Source organism: Danio rerio, chromosome 1 (assembly GCF_052040795.2).
Source record: "Danio rerio strain M-AB ecotype USA chromosome 1, GRCz13ab, whole genome shotgun sequence".
In the NCBI taxonomy this organism is placed as follows: domain Eukaryota; kingdom Metazoa; phylum Chordata; class Actinopteri; order Cypriniformes; family Danionidae; genus Danio; species Danio rerio.
Genome location: NC_141021.1, coordinates 10,692,202 through 10,717,811, shown reverse-complemented (window position 1 = coordinate 10,717,811; position 25,610 = coordinate 10,692,202). Strand labels below are relative to the sequence as shown.

The 25,610-nt window shown below is 36.1% G+C and overlaps 1 protein-coding gene and 1 long non-coding RNA gene across 24 annotated transcripts in view; both read left to right on the top strand.

Moving 5' to 3' along the window:
- The window catches only part of ubn1 (ubinuclein 1), a 192,149-nt gene that overhangs the window by 11,045 nt on the left and 155,494 nt on the right, over positions 1–25,610 (top strand). The gene's annotated exons all lie outside the window — the stretch shown is intronic.
- LOC147846685 (uncharacterized) overlaps positions 1–25,610 on the top strand; it is a 165,456-nt gene that overhangs the window by 11,291 nt on the left and 128,555 nt on the right. For 7 of the 22 annotated variants that reach the window (XR_015476221.1, XR_015476210.1, XR_015476213.1 and 4 more), the window contains exon 2: positions 23,133–23,219. The exons of the other annotated variants lie outside the window; for them this stretch is intronic. This is a non-coding gene — a long non-coding RNA (uncharacterized LOC147846685). The remainder of the gene's footprint in view (positions 1–23,132; positions 23,220–25,610) is intronic. 22 annotated transcript variants of the gene reach the window in all.

The window sequence follows — 25,610 nt, the reverse complement described above, 5'->3', positions numbered from 1 at the left end:
AATTCATTTATTTCTTCAAAATTCTACACACAAAAACCCCATAATGACTTTTTGAAATTGCCGCAAATTTATTAAAAATAAAAAAGCTGAAAAATCACTTTTAAATCAGTATTCACAGCCTTTGCTTACTTTGTTGATGCACCTTTGGCAGCAATTACAGCCTTAAGTCTTTTTAAATGTGATGCCACAAGCTTGGCACACCTGTCTTTAGGAATTTCTGCCCATTATCTTTGCAATACCTTTCAATCTTTATCAGGTTGGATGGAAAGCGACAGCGTACAGCCATTTTTAGATCTCTCCAAAGATGTTCAATAGGATTTAGGTCTGGGCTTTGGCTGGGCCACTCAGGGACATTCATCGATTTGTTGTGAAGCCACTCCATTGATATATTGGTGGTGTGCTTTATGTCGTTGTCCTGCTGGAAGATGAACCATTGTCCCAGTCTTAGGTCAAGAGCACTCTGAAGCAGGTTTTCATTCAGGATGTCTCTGTACATTGCTGCATTCATCTTTCCCTCTATTCTGATTGCTGAAAAACATCCCCACATCATGATGCTGTCAACACCATGCTTCACTGTAGGGATGGTATTAGCCTGGTGATGAGCAGTGCCTGGTTTTCTTCAAACGCAACGCCTGGCATTCACTCCAAAGAGGTCAATTGTAGTCTCATCCGACCAGATAAATTAGTTTCTTATGGTCTGAGAGTCCTTCAGGATAAAACAAAATGATTTGACATTGATAAAGCGATCGATTCCTCCATATTTCCACATGTTTCGACCTTCTATTGGTCTCACGCAATCACATGATGTTATTTTGGAGGTTAGAGTTCACCAAACTCGAACTTTTAAATGCACAGACATGTGAAACTTGAGGGACAAGCTTGCATTTCCAGTCTGCTGTATTCGCATGTATATAAGTGCATATGAATGGAAGTCTATTGGGTGAAAAGTGCAATGTGACCACGGCTTCAGGCCGTGGGTTTAAAATTTATAAAAGATTTTTTGCTCTTTGTAAGATTGTCTGCTACAAAATAACCATATGATTGCATTGTAAACTCCTTATCTGCGGCCATTTTTATCGTCGCCATAGATCTAATGACAAAAACAATTACCCAGCCAGCCGCTATTCACAACCAAATTATGTCACACGCACACACCCAGTGTCTGACACACATTTGCTGACACTGGTGATGTATATACACACACACAAGTCACGGTGCCATCCCGGCCTTAATGAAGTCCTCTGAGTTTAATTAAGTAGCTAAATTATCAGCAGTAATGTTAGCATTAATTATGCCAAATTACAGCACCAGAGAGGCGGAGGGTGAGAGAAAACGAGGGAGGAAAATGTCAATTCAGCTCAGCTCACCTGCAGGGTGAACGTGAGATGGATGGCGGTAGGAGAGGCGAAATGAGTATGAGGAACGGAAATTCTGGCGTGTTATGGTGTTGTTTAAAATATGGACGTGACGATGAAGAAATGCCAAAAATAGACGTTTGTGTGTTTTCATTATCACATACTTACCTTTATAATCATCACTCACACATCATACTGGAACTATTATAAACCATTATAACTGTATGAAAAATTAGATATTGCTACAGTATTGTGGTACAGTAGCTGTTTTTATGTGCATTTTGGATTTGCTCATTAAAAAAGGTTGATTAAAATGCCAAGATGCACATCATTTTGAAAATGCGCATAAAAAAACACAAGAGCATAACTGAGTAGGATAAACTTATTTGATTATAAAAGATATAAACTACAACGGAAACACTTCTACCAAACAAATTCCAGTATGCACAAAAAAAAAGGGGCGGCGCAGTGGGTAGCACGTTCGCCTCACAGCAAGAAGGTCGCTGGTTCGCGTTTGTGTTTGTTTCGCAGTTGGCGTTTGTGTGTGGAGTTTGCATGTTCTCCCTGCGTTTTTGCATGGGTTTTTCCTCACAGTCCAAAGAATTGGGTAGGCTAAATTGTCCATTGTGTGTGTGTGTGGATGTGTCCCAGAGATGGGTTGCGGCTGGAAGGGCATCCGCTGCGTAAAAACTTGCTGGATAAGTTGCCGGTTCATTCCGCTGTGGCGACCCCGGATTAATAAAGGGACTAAGCCGACAAGAAAATGAATGAATGAATGACATTAAAAAAGTCATGTGATTTTGTTATAAGAGATCATGTGATGATAAAGTGTGTGAACGGACAAACCAGCAGGCTGAGCACACTGTAAAACATCTGAAATGTTGTTTTGGTCATTCTAAAACGCCTTAACCCTTTCAGTATTAGTATTATTATATTACTAATTACCTCCAGAATTGTCAAGAGCCTCCGCTCCGCGTCTCACGCCTTCTAACTCCACCATGCATTCATTGCTTGTCAGCATACTGTCTTCTGAGGCGCAGCTTCTCCTACTGCAGCAAATTCCATTTCTGTTTTTGATATTTGGCATCAGATAATCAGGAAGTGACGATTTTGTTCTCTTATTTAGATGGAAACTGCTTTATTTGCATGTCTTTTGCGCAGTATTCCAGTTTTGCGTATAAATTTAATTCACATCTTTGGATGGAAACATAGTTAGTAGTGGTGTATTTGGATGATAATACTATGATTCTAATGACCATGGTACTTATCACAATGATTATCATGGTTTTACATGAAAAAAAATGGTAAGAAACAACAACTAAAAGGTTTTCTAATGATGATAAGAAATGTTATTCATATTTTCTACCAGTGCTTATGAAGGTGAAGGATCTCTGTGTAGTTGGCCCACCACCCAACACAAAATGTCAGCAAAATAGTCTCGTTAGTTTGTGCTCCATTTATCCTGCAAAAATATTCGTTTGTGCTGTTTTGGTTTTCGAGATATTAAAATAATACTTGTCGGTCATTCAGCAATCAACCCACATGCTTCAAATTCACCCCAAATAGTCTTGTTCCTTTGTGCTTCGTTTGTTTTCGGTGAAAGTTTCATTTGTATTCTCACATATTTCATTTGTATTCTCACATATTACAAGTGAGAGATTTTTGAATGAAGAGTGCATTACTTGATTTTAAAATAATGGATTAATCTACTATGATAATTTATTGAACAACTAAAATTAAAACACACAATGCCTAAAAAACAAGTCAATTTTTTCTTATCAAAATTTGAAGTAATTATTTTCAATGTTTTTCATATAAAAGTAGAAAATGAGCAGTATCTCTTCTAAATAAAATGACTTTTGCATTTCCTGAAAATAATATTTTAAACAGTGCATTTCTTGCGTCTTCTGTAAAGAAATATTTTAATGTAAATAAGAATTTTAATGTAATGAAAAATATGCCGTCTCAAGGCATCTTAAGCTTCCAGTCATCATCAATGTAGAGCAAAGTAAGGCTCAAGAAGGGGTCCATCGTCGGGAGCCAGTGGACATGCAGCAACTTATGTAAACTTATGTTTCTGTAAACACAAAAGTTTCCATACGGAGCTCCTTCACAGGACTTGACACTCGATCCATCAGGCTCATCCGCGACTTTCTGCACTGCCCACACTTGTCACCGCTACCAAAGCAAGCAATCACAGAGCTTGCGCTATGCAGTGTCGCAGTGCGCAGTTAACAGAGCGGGGTTAACATGTGGTAGGTAAAATAAATGAAAAAATCTAAATGGAAAATTTAGATCGATTATTGCATATGAATGCATTTTTCGATTAATCGCCCAGTATACCCGACATGCTCCAAAATTTATCCAAAATAGTTTTGTTCATTTGTGCTTTGCTTGTGCTGGTGATAGAAGGGACATGTGACACTACCGATTGGAGCAATAGCTTGAGGAATATATTATAGAATATTTAATTATTTGCATTTCAAAAATATTAATTATTTTACTTTAATTAGCATTTAAATGAGGCTTTTATTGATAATATTTTTTTTCCTAAACATATTTCAAATTTTATATTCATATCGTCATGTCATGAATTTCACATGAACAGTGTGAACAGTCAGTAAAATAGCATATTCTCTCAAACTATGGTGTTTTTACAAGTTAATGACTTTACTGCAGCTTGTTCTTGCCATAGTAAATCATAATTTAGCATAAGGAATGCATGCTTTTGAATACACTTTAACACTCAAAATCTAAACAGCACTTTTATGTAAATATTACAAATGATTCTTGAAATAAATTATCAACACAGGCCTTCTGTGAACAGGCCATGTGTGTGTGTGTTTCTGCCGGCCCTGTCTGTGAATGTCACAGTTCTTTATCTCATAAATGCTCCCTCTGCGGACAGCCTCAAATGCTGCGTTATTAAATTATGAATATTAATAAAAATCAGACATGAAAAAGGTAATAATTCTGCTGGCGCACAGAAATAATGAACCTAATTTTGATAAATGGGGTGATAGCACAGCAGCCGAATATGGAGGCGAATTTATCTTAATTAATATCGCAGACCTGAACACTGTACTAGGTAAATGGGACCGCTGGGGCTGGGAGCAGTCGGTGGAGCACACACACACACTCGTCTGTCAACATACATTTTTCATTCTTTCCCTGCACAGTACGCGCAAACGATAAAGATGCTTAACTTGAAATGCTCGTTATGTACAGTATGTGTTTATTGGTCAATTCTGTGCTAGAGTTTTTAAGAGATTGTTTACAGTAAAAAAGAAAAAAAGCCAGCTTGTGACGGTCAAAACTGTTTTTTGTCCTGTGGAACACATAAGGAGAATTTTAAAAAAACATTCTTGTTGTTTTTTCTATTTAGTGTAGTGAATATGAACTTAAAGTGGTCATATTATGTGTTTTATCTCCATCAAATGCCTTGACTGTAGCCTGAAATTTAACATAAACTGTATCACACAATGCCTAAAAATGAAATAATCTCAGCTTGATTGTTGCCTAATTGCTATTTTATTGAGACCAAGGGATTGTTAAAGGTGCACTAGATTATTTCAACCTACTTTTGGGTGTAATAGGGACTAACCCAACTGTAGAGTATTTTTTTTTTATTAAATATATACAACCAAGTTTAACCCAATGATTGGATTGGTCCATATTTTACAATGTGGTTTTAAGTTTCCCACTATTAATTGGAGTATGGTGTTTACTAATATTTGAATTTGTCAACTAGGGCTGCACAATATATCGTGTCAGCATCAATATCGCAATGTGTGCATCCGCAATAGTCACATCGCAAATATATGCAATGTTAAGTCTGCATCAGGCACGTGCACACATAGGGCTCAACCTGTGCAGTGCACATGCCCTTTTTAGTCTTGGATAGAAAGTGCCCTTCCAAAATGATCAAAAGTGCCCCCGCGACGCGACACACTCTCGGTACCGCCCTTCAGTAGGTGCGCGACAACACAGCTGATCAGAACGCGTGCGACAAAACCGCTCTTTAGTATGCGCGGGACACGACCCACCAACCCCTCCCCCCTCCTGCACATGCCCTTTGGACGGTCTCTGCACGGGCCTGGTCTGCATTATAGTTGAGCAGGAGCTTCAGAATTGTATTTAATCACTGTATTTATACAGAATTTATATGATTAATCCAAAAAAAAGTTTTTTCTAATTTAGGATTTTTGTTTTGTTTCTAGTCCAAATGTCTACATTTCAAAGCGAAAACAACATTATTTCACGTTAGCAGTTTATTCCCACTGGTAGATTTAGCTTGGTATAAGGAAAAACTCTTAAAACTTATTGTTTCTGAATGTGAAAGCAAATCAAAAACAAAAAAGTCTAAATATTAAACAATTCTTAGAGCAAGCAAAAATAACTTGCTCTTAAAATTTTTTGTTATTTGGACTAGAAACAAGGCAAAGTAATAAAAGCATTTTTGCATTGCGATAATCCAATGTCTGTACCTCAATGCTGTTAAGGGGGTTGCACACCGGATACACTGCTCAGCGCCGCGACATGGCGCGCACATGACAGTTGGAATATTGCACACCAAACATGCACATTTAAATGTTATTTAATATGAAACTATTCAGTTGGGGCTCTGTAGCTTGGCAGAAATATCAATATTTTTTAAAATATCAGTCGTAGATGGGCGTCACGGACAGCCACCGACTTGCAGCACCGGTGTGCTTACTCTGATAGAGACCTTTGTTTAGAATTCTAAAATGCATGGCACTGTGTGGTGCGTCACCTCACCGAGCAGCACATCCGGTGTGTGACCTCCTTTAGACTCCGTAGAAAAATCATCAAATAGTGCTATTTAAACTACCTTGTGAAACTGTATTCATATCGCAATATTTATCACTGACAAATAAAATATCACAATATCAGATTTTTCCAATATTGTGCAGCCCTATTGTCAACCATAAATGCAGCCTTATTGTGTAGATTTATTTATTAATTTTCATTTGGCTTAATCCATATTAATCAGGGGTCGCCACAGTGGAATGAACCACCAACTATTCCAGCATGTTTTACGCAGCGGATGCCCTTCCAGTCACAACCAGGTACTGGGAAACCTTATTAAGTAGATTGATGTCTGCCAATTTTGAAATAATAATATTTAAAAATTTTGTATTTTTTGACCAACTTAAAGATATATTTGACAGATTAATATAGGTTTTTTATGGTTATTTGCACATTTTTTGAGGCATTAAAAGCTTCTAATCTAAATAACATCACATTAAAACTCGAAGTTTAAAATTTCTCATTTATATTCCATAAAAGAAGTATATCATGCTTGTTTGTTATTTATTTATTTTTTGCTAATCTGTCTTTTTAATATAGTGTTTGTGCCTATATTAACCATGATAAATGGTATCAAAGCACTGGGTGTGTATTTGCGTCCTCTCTCTTTCTCTATAAAGCACTTGCCTCAAGCAGCTTCAATTTAACGCAACTTAAAAGAGAAAATAGTGCAACAGCAAAAAATGAAAATGACATGGATTTGCCCCGTGGTCAACTTTTACGAAGAACAACAAAGAGGTTGGGAAAAAAAGATAAATGAGGCTAAAGTGAAATGGCTACAAAGTATCCATTTATTAGAAAGTGGGACAAATGTAGTCAGAATAAATTAATTAATCAGACGCTTTTAATTGATTCGTTTGGAGTCCTGGCGCGTTGTGTGATTATGCTCAAGTGTTTAATTACGAATATAGATGAGATGATGCTGTTTAATTAGTCTGGCCGGCGAATGAGCTTTCACACTCTTCGCTGTAATTAGCATTTTGAGTATGCATGTGCACATGCGTCTACACGTCTGCACTGCTGCACACAAGTCTGTGGTTTGCATGCTTATCAGTTGGTTTATTTCAGTGTGCGTTTTTTGTGTTTGTGGCCTGATAAAGTGATGTTGCTTTTAAATAGTGCTGCTTTCCTCATGAGGACAGATGTGTTGATCACATGACCAGCTAAACCATACAGTAAATGTGTTATGCATTAACAAAAACGCACATCCATCATTATTAACTATGTTACTACTAAGTTACCACTATTTTACTACCATTAAGAGTAAAAAAAAATTAGAACTGCATAGTACTATATTACCGTGGTTGTTTTTGAGTCATGGCACCTTTTTAGGAAATACTCCAGTAACATAGTACAGTTATTCCATCCAGTGATAGTATTGTTGTACATTGGTACTAGGGCTGCAAAATATATCATTTCAGCATGGTCATCACAATGAGCGCATTTACAATAGTCACATCACAATATATGCAATGTTCAATCTGAACTACAGTAGACTGGGAGCGACAGAAATGTATTTAATTACAGTATTTACACAGAATCTGTATTTATACAAGACAGGTTTTCTCACTCAGAATTTTTTTCTTGTCTCTAGTCCAAATATCAACATTTTAAAGCAAAAAAGAGATTATTTTACTTACCCCACTGGCTCTTTTAAAGAAAAACTCTTAGTTTTGACCTATTTGTTCTGAAGTTAAAAACAAAACCATATTGTTACTTGATTATTCAATTTCTTGCTTGTGAAACTATAATTATATTGCAATATTTATCACTGAGAAAACAAAAAAAGACTATTAAAATAATATTTAAAAAGACTATTCAAAATAATAGTGACTTAATATTGTCAAAAAGCTGACCCCTGCTTGAAAGTATTTAGGACCAAATCTTTGACAAGCAAAGGTACTGGGGTAATCACGGTACCACAAATTTGCCATTATATTATGGTAATAGGTGACGCGGTGGCACAGTAGGTCGTGCTGTTGCCTCACAGCAAGAAGGTCGCTGGTTCGAGCCTTGGCTCGGTCGGTTGTCCTTTCTGTGTGGAGTTTGCATGTTCTTCCCACATTTGCGTGGGTTTCCTCCGTGTGCTCCGGTTTCCCCCACAGTCCAAAGACATGCATTCATTGTAAGTTGGTGGTTCATTCCGCTGTGGCGACCCCAGATTAATAAAGGGACTAAGCTGAAAAGAAAATGAATGAGTGAATGAATGATGGTAATGTTTAAATCAATTAAAGTGACAGTAGAAAGACTAAAAAATTTAGCTTTGCTTTAACTTGTAAAATAGGCAGTTCATAGTGCTGTGGCGACCCCAGATTAATAAAGTTACTAAGCCGAGAAGAAAATAAATGAATGAACTTAAAATATGTTAAATTAAGGTGTTGCGGTGGCTCAGTGGTTAGCACTGTCACCTCAAGGCAAGAACGTCACTGGTTTGAGTCCCGGCTGGGCGATTTGGCATTTTTGTGTAGATTTTGTATGTTCTCCTTGTGTTAGTGTGGGTTTCCTCCGGGTGCTCCGGTTTCCCTCACAGTCCAAAGATTTACGCTATAGGTGAATTGAATTAACTAAATTGGCTGTAGTTTATGTGTGTGAATGAGTGTATATGGGTGTTTCCCAGTACCGATGTGTAAAACATATGCTGAAATAGTTGGCGATTCATTCCACTGTGGTGACCTCAGAAATAGACTACGTCGAAGCAAAATGAAAAAATGAATATGTTAAATTAAAAAGTTAAAACTATGTTAAATTAAAAAGTTATTTGAAATTGCAGTAATAATAATATTTAATTGTTTTATTTGAATTATGTTACTGTTATTAATACTTTGTAAGAAAATGCCATTTCTAAACATTTAAAAAACAGTATACTACTTTTGAATGTAGTCTACACTACAAGTCTGTTCAATGGTATTATAATCATATTGTACAAAGAAACATACATGATACTACAATAATCTCTAAGTATAATTATAAATAAAATTCTAATGTTTTCCCAGAGATGGGTTGCGGCTGGAAGGGCATAAGCTGCTGGATAAGTTGGCGGTTCATTCCGCTGTGGCGACCCCAGATTAATTAAGGGACTATGCCGAAAAGAAAAATGAATGAAAATTCTAATACTTTTATGTACTTAAAAAATACTTGTAAAATCACTATTAATGTTTATCATAATAGCATGTTCAAGAACACGCAGCATCTGAAAGAGTTTGATACTTTACTCTGCTGTCAATCACAGCCTGCAGTGGAATCGGGCCCCGCAGTGGGGGCCAATCATCTCAAGTGCTTTCTATTCCATGCCTTTAAATACAGAGAAAATGTGTGAAACACACCATTTAAACCTCTTTTATAAGGGAGACCTGCTAGAAACATCCTGAGCGTGTGCTCAGAGAGAATCGATTGTGTTTGTCACGTGTGCTCTGTAATCTGGTGTGTCTGCTTCTCTTGTGATCCTAAAATGGGACTGTGTCCTGTTGGTCTATTTTATTTACAACTATGCTGTGTGTATGTGTATTTATACACATGCTAGAATTTTTTTTTATGGATCTCAAAGCAAAAAGAAAAAATGACTTTTCCTTAGTATTGAGTTTGACACACACAAAGCATTTCATGCTTTCCGAGGAACATATTTTCTGTGTGTTTACAAGAGGATCAGACTCGGACATCCCCGATTTGATAAGGAGCTACAACAGAGTGGCAGAAATGTGCAGCTGCCTTTCCCCTCCCTTTTCCCCCCCAAATGCTAGAGCAAAATTCAATGGAGCAAATTACATCCATATTGGAGATTTTCAAGCCTTGGAAGGGGTTTTATGTATCTGAAAGTTTTCCGGAGTTTTCAGGAACACTGTTTGTATCTTTTAGAAATGGATTAGAGTTTGGGCCGGGGGGATTACAGGATGACAAAAGAGTGCTCCAAGACGAGGAGAATGGGAAGAAAAGCCATCATCAGACTGATTTAATTTAAGTCCCCTTTTAAAGAGATTCAGAAACAATGCTCCCAGTATAGCAATTGTATGCTAATGATGAGCTTCTTGGCTGTGTGTGTGTGTGTGTGTGTGTGTGTGTGTGTGTGTGTGTGTGTGTGTGTGTGTGTGTGTGTGTGTGTTTGTGTGTGTGTGCACTCTTGTCGAACATGAAACATCCTGTTGAATAACCTCAGTGTTGTGATAACCTCATTATATCCCTTTAATACATCCTCTGAAAGCATTCTGGTTTCAAAAGCGTCAGAATTAGGGTGACTAATATCACTCTTGTTGCACCGAAACAAAGCGTAATGGTTTGGAAATCCTCGCTTCGGCTCGGAAAAGGAGGGCCGCGTCATTCGCCGCTCTTTCTTTTGCACCTTGAAAGGTTCTTTTATAGGTTCCACAAGGGAACGCTTCTTCAGAAGATTATCATGATTTATTTCTTTCATGGCCAAAAAACTGGATAAAGTAATTAACAAGCAATAAGAGACAAACTCCTGGCCAGGGAAAAACATAAGCCTGCTTTTGTACGTTGGGTATTTACGGAGATCTTATGAATTTTGCAAGATGAGCGTGTGTTAAATTTGTCCACTTTTTCACATTGTTCTAACAAAGGTTCCAATTTTGTAGCATCTATTCAAAAGGACTTTTGTATTTAAACTCATTTTCATGCCGTCAAATTTAACTACAAGCCTTTTACAGCATTTCAGTTTTTGTTCAATAAGCTCTGGGTTGAATTATAGTAAGGATGAACAATTAGAGAATTGCTATCTAACAGACAAGACTTTTAAAATCGTTTGTAGCCAATTACGTAAGTGACTCACACTTGTGAAAGCATTTCAAAGGCAGAGAACTTTGTATGTTTGTTTATTAACTTATGATGCGTTTCTGCATGTCAGTTAAGCCGCGGTCACATTAGAGTTTGAGCATGCTAAATTCTGTCGTGCTATGCTGCGAAAAGGAGCGGGACTAAACAAGATGATTAGGCATTTGCTGCATCCCAATTCGCATACTATCCATCCTAAATAGTGTTCAAAAATAGAATTAGTATGTCCCAAACCATAGTACGTTGAAAAGAGTATGCCAAAAGTTCCCGGATGGTTTACCATTTACGGTAAAAATCCAAAGTGTAGAAGCATATATACACTAACCACTACACTGTTAAAAATTGCTGTTAATTTACGGCAAAATTTTAACAGTATAATCCTGTTATTGTCAAAAGCAGTATGTTGCTGTTTTTTTACGGTTTTTGAAATGACGTAGACAAGATTTAACATTATTTTACTGTTTTTATCACACTAATGTAAAAAAACATCAATCAACAGTATTTTTTGAACAGAAGACGTCAGCCATTACATGTGGATTTTCATGCTTCTTTTAACTTTGACTTACTCGGTGAGTGCACCTTTATTTTGCTCATTTTACACAAAATACACATTTGTGATTGCAAATAGGTTAACTGGATGCTGATATTGTAACTTTTTTACATCTATTTTAGTTCTAAATCAGTGTCAATGTGCAAACTGCATCTGCATTGAGTGGAACTGGATTTCTGACACAGATATTTCCTGATTACATGGTAAGTCAGACTATGATAATTAAAAAATGATATAGGCTATAAGCGTATCTATAAAGTCAGTTTTTAAACATATGTAGCAACAAAGTTGTATTGATTTAGGTAGCATGATGAAAAGATTGTCATCTCATAGTTAATTTTAGCTTTAGCTTTTAATAGCTACCTAATATGGTTTCAATGTAGGCTTTGATAAAACATTTTTTTCACTAATGCTGTGTTTAAAAATGTTACTGTTGTTGGTTTGTATTGTAATGCTACTTTGTCGAGTACAATTGGCTAATCACCACGATAAACTGTTTTATACATTATGTCCATTTCTGCGCTGAACCTGTGAACATGTGAACATGCTAACTGCCTCATAGAGTGGAGCTGGATTTCTGATACAGATATTGATTTCTGATTACAAGGTGAGTTTAATGAAACATGATAACATGGTAAAGTTATTATTATTGTCTATATGGTATTATTGTCCTAATAACTAAAAATACAATAAAAAAATGTTATGCATACATTATGGTTGTTAATTTTGTCTCTTTCCTCATCATTGTAATTCTTGTCTTAGGCATCTTCTACTGTACCTGATGTAGAAAAGACCCTTGAACTACCTGCAATTCCTTGACTGATACTTTTTGGTATGTTTAGAACTGTATTTTATTACTTATGCAACTAAGGGTGTTTTCTCTGTATTTTAGCAAACATGGTAAATTCTTTTAAACAAAACAAAATACACAAATACATAAAATAAATGTTCTGTCATATTTTACCCAAGCTTTCATTCACCTTTGGAAAACATTATATTAAATTTACTAAATTACTCAATTTTAGTTGTTTAACACATGAGCTATGTTGATCATAAATATTAAGTTAAATAAATCACAAACATTGCAGTGACAATTTCACAATACACAGTATATACACGTTGATTTCAGTGGCTGTCCAGGTGGGTCCACAGTCAACATTTTCAAATGCATTTATTGTGTTAAAAGAACAGGGCTTTGAGACTAAGTAAAATTATGTCAGCTTCCCTCACATATATTTTCAAATAGGCAGTAGAAAATATAATTTCATGTGACTGCTGACATTGTTTTTTTCTTTTAATTGTTTTAGGAGAAAAACCAGGAAGCTACATTCATAAATGGATGGTCAGTTTTGAGGGGCAAATAATCTGAGAGAGCATCCAGCCAAGTTTTCTGTCTGGTATAGCTGCTGTGTTTTCAACTTACGACATTTTCGATGTGGAGAACCAAGCTGAGGCTGCATGCACATTGGAATTAATTCAGAGGTTAGACGCTTAAATTAATATATTTATTTCTCTTCACATTATTATTGTATAAACTTTAACCCACACTAATTCTGAATATGTGCACTTTTTTAGGAGCTTCATTGGTAAACCCTAAGGCTCCAAGAGTGGACACATCCTATCGAAGGGAATGGGGAAGGTCACCCACAAAATGAATTCAGTCAACACTAAGGTTGCCAGTTTACTTAAAGAAGCTAATGGACTTTGAGTTGGATGTCATATAAGCGTCCCCCCCCCCCCCCCCCCACACACACACACCCTACACATCCTCTTCACTTATGGCACTCATTTTATTGTGTTAGTCGCGTAATTTTTTCAGGTGTTTGTTCTTGAATACCTAAACTGTTCATTGCATTCTTTTTTATTTCTTAATGACTAATTCTGTAATTCACTCAGAAGTTTTCAGAGTAGTAATTGTTGGAGTAATTCTACTTGGTTTTCCATAGCCACTAATTTGAAATATATAAGTGTAATAAGATGTAATAAAAGTTAAAGTTACACTGCATTTTTAATGTTTCCAATAAGGCTATATGTGTGCATTGTATTAAACTGTGTTTTTATAACAAATAAAAAATGTATATATACCCATTTTCTTAGCAGTTCATTTCTCGGGATAACATATTTGTAGTTTACAGTTAAAAATTCAAATAAACATTAATTAACCGTTAATTTTGACATTAAATTACTGTTAATGTAGTAAATAACAGCTTTATGCTGTATTTTCTAAAAACAGGAACAACCTGTAAATTTCAACTACAGCTAGATGCTGTTAATTTAACAGTAACTTGCTGGCAACTGTGCTGCCAGTAACTTACTGTTTTTTAACGGGACAATTTTTAACAGTGTAGCATTGCCCACAATACATTGCACGTTGGATGTGAATTTGATTAGAACTACAAACTTGGGTAAAAAGTGTAAACAAACTACAAACATGGCTGACATGCAAGCCCAACTGCCAAATAGAGAGGCTTTGGTAAAGTTGTTTGAATGGCTTAATTAATATCTAGCCAACTGGAACGTATTTAAATCGTGTTTTCCGTGTTATATTTCATCTGTGACAACAATTTGAACTTATATCAAGATATATTAACTTCTAAATGCATAATGACCCAAAGAGCTGAGGGGATTTCTCTGCATAAAAGACTCCCAAATAGCAGATTAACCTGCTGCTGCTGCTTCTCAAATAAGGTAGTTAAATATGAAAGAAATGTGGATGATGTGTCAAGAAGATTGACAGGTGATGTAACTAAAAAATATAATGATCTGTTAACAAGGTAGCAGTATGCCCTAAAGTTTGCATACTCTTCTTTTACACACTTAGAAGTGTATACTTTTCAAAAAAGTACATACTTTTAGAGCAGGGGTTCCCAAACTTTTCAACCCGCGACCCTCAAAATTACAATGCCAGTGACTCACAACCCCCAATATCCTCTGAGATGGTTATAAATACAAAAACCTTGTACGCAATGGCGTACACACACCAATAGACCCCAAGTCTATTTTTTGTTTAATTTTTTTTTATGTATGTCAGTGCTGTACAGTAAATGTGCCAGAAAGTTTAACCTGATGTTATAAAATCAATCTGCTGTATCTGACGCTGCTGTGTCTTTAATATAATGTAATTACCCCAGGGGTCGCAGTCCAATAGAACTAGTAACTATAAGCTACTATAATAACTATATAGTATATAGTAACTATAAACAACTTTTTTTTTTTATAGGAAATTTCCAGCCCCACCCCTTCAATGTCTCCCGACCCTCACTTTGAGAACCACGATTTTAGAGCAAAGTATAAGTATGTGAATTAGGATGCAGCAATGGATAAAGTGAGCGATTGCTCCATGTTTTAAAAATTTCGAGGTCACCTTTTGGTCTTCTATTGGTCTCACACAATAATGCAATGTGATTTAGTAGGTCGAGTTCACCAAGCTTGAACTTTTGAATTCAGCTACATGCGAAACTTGATGCATTTACATGGGTATGAATTAGGGCTAGATTATATAGAAAAAAAATTTATACCTCGATATTGTCAACATTTTTTCGATATTCAATATATACCTCGATATGTTTGCATTTGCTTTGAAACAACAGAAAACATAATTTTCTTGTGCCCCATTGAAAAAATAACTATTTAGAACATCTGTTGCAGAGTAAATACAAACAAAATGTTTAGTAAAAAAATTAAGCAGTTAAAAAAAAAGCAAGACCAAGAGTTCACTCACTCACTGCAGGGCACCAGCACAATAGAACAGTACTGTACCAAAAATGTTGGGATAAAACACGGAGATGAACTCAAAAGGAGAATGGCTGCCACTTTTCCTCATAGAGGAATGTTTTCACACAGAGTGTTTTGTGCAGTCAAGAAGACATCATATTGTTTATTAGTTAACTCATAAGAACAAGCTTAGTTTTCATAGCAAGCTGGTAAACTTAAATATTGCCGCCGTGTGTGAGAATGAATTTTTTTGGTAAGAATATTAGATCTCTGGTCCATTGCGCCAAAACAAACCCCTACTGCCATCTGCTTACCACTTAAGAGACCTCTCAACCCATCTTAAATAACTGGGAATAGAAGCTATAAAAATGGATAACTTGATTTTACACTTATTTTAAAATTTGGTTTTAAAAATAGATGTATTTTGTTTTAAAAATCTCAAGAGTTAAGAGTAAAATGGCACTATTAGAGAAGCTTGTTGAATACAGGAGCAGATAGATAGATAGATAGATAGATAGATAGATAGATAGATAGATAGATAGATAGATAGATAGATAGATAGATAGATAGATAGATAGATAGATAGATAGATAGATAGATAGATAGATAGATTTCATTTAAGAGCATTATCAGGTTGTCATTCATATTAACTGAACTGTGCTCAGTCTTTTAGACGCTTCATAATCTTTCTCATTCCATCTAATAAATGCATGTCTTTGAAGATTTGTAACATATTTTCTTTTTTTTTATTTGACTCCGCATTTTAAAGGTGACCAAAATTACAATTTAAAAGGAACTGACTCTTAGTAAAGCTCTCTACGCACGTAACAGACTGACATGCATGTGTATGAATCACAGATAGACGCACATGCTCAGAAATATCTCAAATTTGTTCTGTTTTTCCTTTTTTTTTATGTTCGATTGTGAGTTTTGCATTTGGATAATGTGACGAAGCCTTGCAGTATCATTGGTTTTTCAACTCTGTCAAATCTCATAACTCCACCCAGTATTATTGATACTCACAGTCTGAAAGGTTTCTGCTTGTTTTAAATATACCAGGGTAAAAACAACCTATTGCTTAAATATTCAGCGTTTAAATGACTGTATATGAAAATAATGTTTATGTATTTTAGGAGCAGTCTAGACATAGTCAATGAAAGTAGCCTACTCATCTTGTATAAAATTATATTTTGGCCAAATGACAGAAATAGCTACAATAAACTTTATAACCAGTTGATGAAATTGTGATATAATGCACTGTTCTAAAAAGAAAGATGTTTTACATTCACTGCTCATAAACATATTGACTCCTAAATTCAATATAAATATAGTCACCTTTTTGAAGCGTAGTAATTATATAAATTGTGGATTTTCACAAGACGCCAACTAACTTCCAATGTATTGTGCACTTTAAACATTTAGAATAATAATCTACAGCACCACAGTATGCAAAGTTTTGACCATCTGCTTTGACTTTTAGCTGTTACGGCCTTTGGAGGAGAAAAACATAAAACATGTGTTTTAAGTGTTTTTTCTAAGCAGAAATCAGTCTATTAATGTGAGGATTAGGAATGCACTAAAACAAAAAATCTTGGTTGAAACTGAAAACCAAAAAAGAGGAAAGCAAGGCTGAAAACTGAAACATTGAAAGAAATTATGCCTATTATTAGCACGATTCCATGTATGGCTATGACTGTGTACTAACCTTACTACTAACCTTGCAATTGCATAAATTAATATCAAAGTTTGAAAGATTAAATCAATTACAAAGCATATTGCAACAATGGGGATGGGGATCACTAGAAAACAAGCTGTTTAGTGGTTGAGCTTGTCATCTGCCTGACATATGAGAAAGATTTGAGTTTGTTTATAAATTGGGCTAGTACATAAATAACAATAATAACATGTTTTTAAACATTTATAACAATAATAATTTTAAGGGTCAACAATATTTCCCCTTAATGATTTAAGTGTTTCCTTAACTGTTGCTACAAAGTCTTTAACCATTTCCCCTTAACAAATTTAAAGACCAAACAGCTCCATTAAATGAGCAAATGACACACATAATATAAGCATTCTCGTCCAAATAAAAGGGTTTTAAGGTGCTTTCACACCTGTAGATCGATTGTTTTATTCAGAAACTGGGATTAAAATTGTTACAATGTTGAACTTTGTTCTTGGTGTGGTTCGCTTTAACACGGCAAAGTTTCTAAACGGACCAAAACAGCTAAAACAAGTCACATGCGAGTAAATTCTTCTCCCATTGGTCAGAGTCCTGCTCAGCTGCCATACATCCTTATTTATGACGATGAGCAATAAGACATTATACGCGAAAACCTGCGCTTTAATTTTGAATGGTGACACCCACAGACATCGTCAGCAAATATAAATCAGAGAAAAGACTTTCTCTTAGCCGTTGGTTTGAATTATGGATTATAGAATTTACTTTATATAGAGAAATAACAGTCAAACCAATACTGCAGTTCGGTAACTGATAAACAGCTCTCGTTAATAGTTTCAAGAGTTCACACTTAGCTGATGATTGACAATAAAGCTAGTTTGGCGTGCTGTGCCGGGAGAGAGCCCTGAGCTTATAAGATCCTTGAGCCCTGGGCTCCCGTTGCAAGGCGAGAGGGGAGTTTGAGCTCAGGTAGATCTCGATGACTCCCCCTCTTACTTGTTGTAGCTAAGTGTCGGATATGGATGCTGAAAGGTGTACTCAGAGTTAGCTAAGGTATTTGGATTAATTGTTTAGAGTGCTTGTTTTTGAACTGTGGGAGGAAACCGGAGGAACCGGGGAAAACCCACGTGATCACGGGGAGAACGTGCAAACTCCGCACAGAAATGCCGTCTGGTTTGGAAAGGAATTAAACCAGGCACATTCTTGCTGTGAGGCAACAGCGCTAATCGCTGTCCACCGTGACGCCCGTTTGAAAGGGAGGAAAGTAGGGTTGGGTGGGGGGGTGGGGGGGGGGTTTCTTCAAGACGAAGATATTGAGATGAGAAAAGTCTGGTTATTTATAGTGAGTTAAGGATCGTCTGATAGAATAATCATAGTCATTAGCTAAAGTTGGAACAGCTGTGAACAATCATAAGCACGTGATCCTCTCGAAATTTGTTTATAAATAAACTTCACTTAGCATGCTTTCACTTTTGTATTTGACATGGAACGCACATTTACCAGTAGGAATGACATCCCACACTACTCGTAATTCTCTCGTCATATAGCCATATACAGTATGCCTATTACATATCCATAATACACTGTGATATAGCCTGGTTCATTAGTTCTTTGGATCGTATTGCTGTCTCACTGCAATTGATCCGCCCCAGAGTTCATTTCAGTAATTCAGGCGGTCACCAACCGATTGTTTTGGCGCGGATCTGAGCGTGATTGTTGGATTCACATTTGCCAAACGAAACGAGCTAAATGGGGAAACGCACTAGGTTCTGAAACAGAAGTCTAGGTGTGAAGGCACCGTTAGATACTCGCAATGAAATGCAGAGGATCTGAACAGACACATCTGAGACATGCTGCTTAAGTCAGACATGTGCAGGTCGCGGCTTCTGTTTGCGTCATCACAACATACTGTTTCAGCCATGTTGTTTCGGTGATAAAAATCTTTCTGCTGAAAACCAAAAATGGCCCAAAAAATTTTTTTTGGTGGCGGATTATTCGGTGCTTTTCTAGTGAGGACCTGTATGGTTGAACACTTGCACTTTATTCCATACAGAATGTGTATTTATTTATTTCAAAGTCTTTCAAAAATTAAACTTTAAAAAAGAAGTGTACACTTATCAATGTTTTTAATTAGGTAATGTAATATAATTTTTGAACATAAGTAGACTTTATTTTTAAGTGTTTGTTGCTTCATTTGACACACTTTCTTCTAGCAACAACTTTGGTCCTCAATGGCAGGCAGGTACCTGTTTGTGTGTATATTTGTTGGTTAAATGTTTGCTAGCAGGTGACCCTGTAGTTAGCAGATGGTGTTTGCAACCAATGCTAGCTCCCAGCAGAGAGAGACACTGGGAACACACACACACAATTAATGTGTGACTTTGTCCCTCCATGGGTTAAGAAGGTAAAAGAGATGTGCAACAAAAGTAGCTGACAGATTTTGAGATTAAAAAAAAACAATGAAGTTGATTCAGCTGGAGAGAACACTTTGGAATAATGGAAAACATAAAACATTCAGTATGTGATATTTGGCTTTATACCAAACAAATCTCAGCTAAGAGATATTTCTTATGCTGTATGCCTTTCTATTTTATTTAGTTAAATTTTACAATAGTGTTAAAATATGACCCAAATCCCAGTGATTTCGAGGCCCACCGCAATGTGAAGAAGTGCTTTTTTTTCTCTGCTCACTGAATTGATTGACATGTGCTATGTTTCTATACTAACATGTATACACATTTTGCGGAAAAAATAGGATTAAAACATATTTTACAACTCTGTGATCAGCTGTACCTCAATAATTAATTTAATAAATTTAAAACGTTTTTATAACGGAGCATGTTGGTAGTAAAGACTTTTAAAATTGCTGTAATTCTTAACCGGTATAATTATCACGGCTGCATGTTGTCAGTGAACATGAATATCGTATGAATGAATAGCGTGCGTATGTGTGTGTGTACTGCAAATGGCATTTGTGTATGTGATGTGTGTGTGACTTATCATTTCATAAAGGCTTGAATAAACTCCACCTCAAATACATCAAATAAACTTACTTGGTATTTTTGACTAGTGATTGTATTTCAGCTCCATTCGAGTCTGTCACTATCACTGACAGCTATTTATCTGACGTAGCGCATAAGAAGCAAACATGCACTTGGCAACAGTGCTCGGGGAGAAGCAGCTCAGTTGGATTTAAAGCCACAGACTACAAAAACAGCTACATAGTCTTCAGACACTAAAATGGGCAGATTCTATATAATAAATAATCTGATGGATATTTTGAGCTGAAACTTTACCAACACATTCTGGAGAAGCCAAAGTCTTATCTTACATCTTGTAAAAGAGGTAAAATAGGTGGCCTTTAAGAATTTAAGATGCTGATGAATTGTGAAAAGGGTCTATAAACCCTTTAAGCTTAGTAAGTGATCATACAAAACAGCCAGATCTTGTCCTAAAATTTATGTTCTGTCTTATCATATTCACAAAATATGTACTTTTACAATCACCAACAAAAAGTACTTCAGATAGTAGAAGGGATGTTGCGATTGAGATTTGTCAGATTCATTTAAACCATCTCTCCTCTCTCTCTCTCTCTCTCTCTCTCTCTCTCTCTCTCTCTCTCTTTCTCTCTCTCTCTCTCTCTCTCTCTCTCTCTCTTTCTCTCTCTCTCTCTCTCTCTCTCTCTCTCTGTAATTAAGCTTTTAATTGCAAAGTGTCTCTTGATTAGCTTTGGGGGATGGAGACAGCCTGGGCTTTGTGTACATTATAGATCCATTTACAGCAGATGACACACACACACACTCAAGAATCATTTTGAGAAGTTGAAGCTAATTCTCTCTGTCTGAACCCATTACAGCATTAATTTAATTTAGAGTGAGCTGCCATTAGCTCATTAACACGTCTAATTAATTCATTGACAGCACTATTAAGATGTCTCTTTTGAAATTGGCATCTGGTGTGTGCGTCTGTGTACTGTGTTTGTGTGTGCGTGCGTGTGTGTGTGTGCGCGCATCTAAATTTGTGTCTGACGCTTGGCAGAAGAGGTTAATATGACAGATCAGGTGACAAAATATGGAGAGCGAGGAGGAGGGAATGAAAAATGTCATTGATGAGTCTAATTTTCTGTCATTTGATATAAAGTTCAGACACTAATAGTGAAATTAATTCATGCTTTTTTTATTATTATTAGATAATTGCAATTTATTTATGGATTTATTTATTTGCCTGGTTACATGACGGTTTGTTATATGTGGACATTTGCTTCACTACACACACTGAGAGCCGTGTTTAACTGGATTAACTTCCTGTTCTGGCAGGAAGCTCATACACTAGAGGAACAGGTGTCACTCACAGAGAAGCATCTGTAGGAAGTGTGTGTGTGTCTCTCTCTCCGGCTGTGTGTTGTGCTCCTCCACTGTGGGTATCCGCCACAGTGTTAGCAGGAGCAATGTCACCATGCGGATATCATAGCACATCAATATAGCCACTCATGTCCCCGTTCAGTGTGACTGTGTTACCGTTCTGCCCCGTATATGTTTCATTGCCAAAATCTTTTTTTTTATACTACTGTTTATAGAGAATTTATTTACAGCAAGTCAGAGGTGGGCTTTTCATATACTGTAGCTCAGGAGACTCAGTGTTATGAGATGTTGAATTTTTGGGAGTATGATTTTTTTTTTGTTGCTAAAATTTCCTGTAGAGGAATAAATGGTTACCAAAAAAAAAAAAAAGCAGGAAAATGCTTTAGAAGATTTAGTTTTAAGATTTAGTTTTAAGCTTAATATCAGAAACTAAACTCAACATTCCTGAGTTGTATATGTGTCAGGATACAATTCGTGAGCATGTGGGTGTGCTTGTGAATAGCATCTGTGTCTGTGTGCATGTATGTCTGTTGAAAGTGTAATTTTACTTAACATTTTTATGTATATAAAATGTACCTTTTTAAAAGGTAATTTGATGATGAAACTAAAAATGGGTTATTCTTGTAAAAAAAATAAAATAAATATATGAATAAATAAAATAATATATAAATTTTTGTAATTAATTATTATTATTATAAATATTATAATATAATAATAAAATATAATATAATATCTATGGATAAATGGGCAGATAGACTGATAGACAGACCGAGATAGATAGATAGATAGATAGATAGATAGATAGATAGATAGATAGATAGATAGATAGATAGATAGATAGATACACAGACAGACAGACAGACAGACAGACAGACAGACAGACAGACAGACAGACAGACAGACAGACAGACAGATAACCTTTCTGGTTGTATATTACTGTACAAAATCCTTGTAATTACCATTATTATTATTATAACATTTATTATATTATTATAATACATGTTTTGTTATTTTACAGACTTATTTCTCTATGTATTATTTCTTCACTGTAAAAAAAAAATGCTGGGTTCCACAAAATTCCTTCATGTTTTCCCAACACAAATTGGTTAACTTTTGTAAATCGTTTTTACAAATTTAAGTTGATTGAACATAAAACATTTAAGTCCTCCAAAAAACTTAAGAATTGTGTTGGTTCAATTCATATTGAATAAATAGTTTGAACAACAATAATAATAATACATTTTATTTGTAATGCACTTTTCTTATACTCAAAGCGTTAACAAGCAGCACAAATATTTTTTGAGTGCATTATATTGTTTTAAACTATTAAAAGTGTCAATAAAAGTCAAGATCAAGATCCCACAATGCAATTCACAACAGGAAATAAATGGAAAACACTTGTTAGTCACAAAATACAGAAACTGTTAATTAACATGTATTTTGACAGTGTATAGCTAGCAACTGAAGAACCAGGACTTGAATCAAGAAAATGTTTTGACTCAACAGTACGTAAATGTAGATGGAATGTAGATTTAGGGTGCTTTCACACCTAGACATTTGTTTCAGAACTCTCATTTCTCATTTGTCTTATTCTCATTTGCTCACAATTGCGCTCTGATCTGCACCAAAACAATCAGTCCAAGACCCCCTGAATGAGGTGTTCTTGGCCCGATTGAAACGAACTCTGGAGCAGACCGATTGTAGTGAGAAATCAAAACGATCCAAGAAACGAACGAACTAGGCTATACCTGTGTTCAAGTGGGTTTCGTCTGGGGGCTCCAGTTTCCATTATATGAATTGTGTACGCTTAATTCTCCTCAGTGTGTGTGTATGAATGAGTGTGTATGGATGTTTTCCAGTAATGGGTTGCCGCTGGAAGGGTATCCGCTGCATATATGCATATATGAAGAGAGACTGATGAGTAGAGCGGGATGTCATTCCTACAGGTAAATATGTGTTTCATGTCTAATACAAAAGTGAAAGCATGCTGAAATATTACCGAGAGCTGTTTATCCATCAGAAAAATTTACCAAAATTACATCTGATAACTTCCATATTTTAATCTTATAATATTTTGTATTAGGTCTATTGCTTTGTTCTTTCTGACACCACAAAAGAAAGATTGATCTGCTTCATGATCTGACTGCAGTCTCGGTTCATCTGTTATTTCTCTCTATAATTTAAGTCTATAATGCAGAATTTTAGCCAACAATTTGCGTAGATTGATTGACTTAATAGATTTTTCAGACAACTGAAATTAGAGTATGTATGAGCAAGTCTTACATCTCTGATCTATGTTTGCTGATGATGTCTGTGGGTGTCAAAATTAAAGTGCTCATTGTCACTTATAATGTCTTATTGCTTATCATCATAAATTAAAATAATGACAGCTCAGCAGAATCCGTGGGACTCTTAAACTCTGACCAAGGTGAGAAGAGTTTACTCGCATGCAACTTGTTTTAACTATTTTGGTCCGTTTAGAAACTTTGCAAACCACACCAGCAACAAAAATAAACATTGTAACAATGTTAATCCCTGTTTCTGAACAAAACAGTCGATCTACAGGTGTGAAAGCACCCTTAAATCATTCTTGTCTGCACTGAATCATTTCTGTTTCTGCACTTGCTTTGGGCTCTAAAACATGTCTGTTAGTCTGCATTTAATTTCATTGTTCTCCAGAGAATCATTGGACATCTACTTTTTCTTTGTTGTTCTGTTACTATAATTCATGAACATTGTGTAATTATCTCATTTATTTGTGCATATTTTGGTAAATATCATCTGGTAATTGCTTTCTGTGATGAAATAATTTGACTCCGTGTCACCTATCATATAACTTGAAATTAGCATGCAGGTTTCTGACATCATCTTGATAAAGGATCTGATTAGCGTCTTGTGCGCTTTGTGAACGTGTTCTCACATTCACCTCATCTCATTCTCAGCTCTCACTCTTATCGGCTTTAGCTGCTTGCTTTTCGTACAAGATGGGATTTTCAACACCATGCATTTCTCAAACATCTGTCTAAATCATGAAAAACAAAGCTTTGACTAATAGGTGCCAAATTGTTTCTAAACATGCAATAAAAAGCTGCTAATCAACTTTCCAAATGTCTTATCAAACATATTTGGGCCCAGATGTGTAAATGATGTAAATTGGGTGTGGTGAACACAGAGTAAAACGTGCAAATTAACAAAATACCACCCTTTCTGTGTCTCCCTGTGTTTAGACTTCACACAGTAAGTTTTCTTTACTCTTCTTTACTTTTTGAAAAATTTCCTATGTATGCAAAATCCTTTTTTATTTTTGGTCCTTTTTAAAAAATCAGTAAGGCACATAGTCTTGCATAACTGTTACTGCCAACAAACTAAGTGCTTTTTTAAACATTTTTATTAGCATACACTCTTGAGATAAAGGTTCCAAAGGGAGTTTTCTCTGCTGAACCACTTCAGCAGTTCTTAAAAAGAGCCATGTCTTTTAAAAGTTTTTAAGCAATTAGTTTTTAAGAGAGTCATAAATGTGAGTGGTTCCATGAAGAACCTCAAACATCCAAAAATCTTTTGCATTCCAGAAAATTTCAATATGGTAAATTATAATCCAGACTCCACATTGCATATACATGTGATGTGACTATTGCGAATGATTACATTGTGATATCGGTATTTTGAATGGTATTAAGCTTGGGCGGTATCCAAATTTTGATACAGTCAAACCTCCTTCCTATTTTACCTTGGTCACCAAACTGTTGGCTAGTGCCTAAACCATTCAGAAACTGAATACCGTATATGCGACCTTAGGTTCGCGTTCACCTGATTGTCTTGTTAGTATTAGAGATCTGTGCGGGATGCTCTCTCTCATACACACACACTCACGCACACAGAGAGAGCGAGACAGCACCAAGCGACGCACTGCACCACGCTCTCTCTCTCTCTCTCTCATTTACTAACACACACACACACACATAGAGAGAGCTCCAAGTGACACACAGATTCACTCTCTCTCATTCACACACACACATACATAAACAGCATTCATGCGGATGTGCTCGTACTCGCTCGCTCAAGAGCGATATTGTTAGACTGCGCGCCCGCTCCCTGTCAAATTACACCAGAGTTACCGACCGCTCCCGTGCTTTATTCAGAAATTTATTTCCGCACCGCAAGAAATTTGGTCAGGTCCCACGACTCCTGTGGTACAGCAGCATAATGCAGACCTCTTGTTCATATTTACCACGCCTCCCTTCCGATTCGGTCGAAACCGGAAATACTGCCAAACTGCAGATCACTTGGTGCGCGACTCGCTATCTTACCTCACCTCTCTCTCTCCTCCACACTGTCCC